The sequence below is a fragment of the Mus pahari genome, chromosome 16, assembly GCF_900095145.1.
Source record: "Mus pahari chromosome 16, PAHARI_EIJ_v1.1, whole genome shotgun sequence".
In the NCBI taxonomy this organism is placed as follows: Eukaryota; Metazoa; Chordata; class Mammalia; order Rodentia; family Muridae; genus Mus; species Mus pahari.
In genome coordinates, this window is record NC_034605.1 from 60,898,943 (window position 1) to 60,901,990 (window position 3,048).

Consider the following 3,048-nt stretch of genomic DNA (forward strand, 5'->3'; position numbering starts at 1 on the left):
TCACCGGGGGAGCTGGCTCTTACCATAAATGTGTTGAAACGTGATTGGGTCACAGCTATCATTCATTTTCACAAGTCATAGTCACAAAACTGTTTTCAGCCTACCAGCCTCTAGTACACCAAGTGTGGTCCAGTTATGCCCCTGGTAACAACCCAAGAGTGAGGACAAATACAGAAGGCTTCATATAGGGGCTGGAGAGATGGCTCAGGGGTTAAGAGCACTGACTGCTCTTCCGAAGTTCCAAAGTTGAAATCCCAGCAACCACATGGTGGCTCACAGCCATCTGTAATGAGATCTGACTCCCTCTTCTGGTGTGTCTGAAGACAGTTACAGTGTGCTTAGATATAATAATAAATAAATTTTAGAAAAATTTTAAAAAATGCTTCATAAACCTTTAGTTAGGGTTTGTATTGCTGTAATAAAACAGTGACCAAAAGCAAGTCTTACAAGAAATATATGGCATGAAATATATGACACAAACTCAAGCCTAGCAGGAACCTGGAGGCAGGAACTGAAGCAGAGGCTGTGGAGGAGTACTGCTCACTGGCTTGCTCTTCATGACTTACTCATAGCCTGCTTTCTTACAGCAGCCAGGACCACCAGCCTGGGGGTGGCCCCACCCACAGTGAGCTGGCTCCTTCCACATCGCTCATCAATCAAGAAAATGCACCACAGGCCAACCTGGTGGAGATGTTTTCTCAATTGAGGTTCCCTTTTCCAAAAATGACTGACTCTAGCTGTACCACACAGACAAAAAGCTGGCCAGCACGATTGGCTATAGAGGTAAGAGGTAAGCCCTCAATCCTGCTCTGAGCGCAACAATGGATGGTTTTGTTTTGTGTCAGCATTGAGACCAAAGTGCCTCGGCAGCTCAGTATTTCCACAAGGCCTCACCAAGCTGAGCCCTCTAAGTGAGGCACAAGGACACAAACAGTCAACAGCTTTGCCTCAGGGAGAGAAGCCAAAAGGACAGGAAAGAGAGATTTTATTGATGACAGACATCACTTATAAATCAATTTATTCTGTGATAATTTGGTAAACGCAAACAATATAACCCAATTGTACTCTTCCCTGTCAGCCCCCTTTCAGCTGCACTTCCTGCTTCAAATCCCCATTCCACTTTTGTGTCTTAGCTTTTGCTTTGTGACTTAGGGGTTTAACGGTGTCACTCCCATGGGCATGGTTTAAGGCTATCCACCAGAACATGGATAACTCACCAAAGCTCACATCACTGAAGACAGTGAACTCCCCTCCCTCAGCAACCCGGGATTGCCAATAGGTCCCCTGGATGGACCCCAGGAGTCCCTCCCTCTGTAGGATTGAATGCTCAAGGGTTGAGTCTTATACAAGCCCTATTCAGACAATTGCAGGTCTTTTGAGCTCATGTGTGCCACAGACATGTCATTTCATAGCCCTGACCCTCACCATCTGGCTCTTACAACATTCCTTCTGACCTTGCTTTCTCACTTGTCCCTAAGCCCTGCTGTGGGGCGTGTGAGGTGGGTATCTCTCACTTAAGGTTGAGCACACAGCAGTCACTTGCTCTTGGTATCTGTTAGCACCAGGATACTCCAAGTCCCCCCTAACAATGTGACCTTTGACCTGCATTGCCAGGACAACAACCTTCAATCCCATAATCCACTTGGCTCAGTTCCCGCCCTCACTGGTGTGACATCAATCATTTTCTGTATAAAATAGGCAGCCAACCTCTCTCTCTCTCTCTCTCTCTCTCTCTCTCTCTCTGCCTCTCTGCTCTTCTCTACCCTTCTACCCACTGCCCCCCCCATTCCTGCATAATAAACCTCTCCCACGTGGAACACCTTGGCCTGGTTTGCTGCTTGGTTTATACACTCAAAATAATAAAATTGGTGCCAGAAACCCGGGAATGATTGATTAAGCAGGTAAAAAAACAGCAGCCACACCAGCACCTGGTGTGCCCAAGGGGCACGCAGTGGATGCAGCGGTGGGTACCGAACACAGTAAGATCCCCACTGCCTTGTCTTTTTCTGGCTATCCTGGAACTCACTTTGTAGACCAGGCTGGCCTTGAACTCAGAAATCCTCCTGCCTCTGCCTCTCAAGTGCTGGGATTAAAGGCCTGTGCCACCACGCCTGGCTCCCACTGCCTTGTCTTGTAGCCGGCGCACAGCTCGGCTCCAGCGCTCCGCTCCAGCGGTTCAGTGGCTCAGCTCGCAATTTCCCCTTCCCCTCTCCAAGCCAGAACTCTTGGTGGCCCCACATTCTAGCACCTAAGCGGTTGCTTGAGAAATGACCAGACCGGGGCTCTTGCAAAGGCCAGGGGGGAAGGGGAGCGACTGTCTGTCATTTCCACCACGTGACCCGCCGCTGTCCAGGGGCACAGAAACTTTAAACCAAGTCAGCTGTGCCATTTCCACGTGCCTCTTAGGCCGGGCTTCCACACTCCCATTTTACCGGTTCCCTAAAAACTCTCATGCATACACCGGCACACTATCGGCAGGGCCTGTCAGCAGGGAGTGGCCTCCAGTTCACGGAACAGAGCCTGGCCAGCTCTGCCCAAGGACTAAGAGGCTAGACCCAGACGACATAGCAGAGACACCGCCCATGATCTTCCTATGTCGGAAGCTGCTCTTTCCGTACAGGCCACCAGTGGGTCAGGCCCCCCAGCGGGTTGGTTGAAATCCCTGGCCAAGGTGGAGCACTTCCCACAGTAAGTCTGGGACTTACTGGGTAGCCACTAGAGGTCCTCGACTTGGGCACTCTAGCCTGGCTGATTTCCATTTTGGTTTCCTGAGTTGTTCTCAGGACGCCGGTAGAACATACCAGAAACCTCCAGAGCATGGACAACCACGTGTCCTCAGATGTACCCCCAGATACACCTCTGGGGTGTCTCCTAGAAAACCTTGAGTCCTTAAAGTTCACGCCTCCTTTAAAGGCATCAAAATTGATATCTCTTTGCAATAAAGTCTGGACTCAGTACTCACTAGATAATGGTTCTCGATGGCCAATTAATGGCACCTTAGACCCAGTTGTTTTAAGGGATCTTAATACATACTGCCAGCAAGCCGGT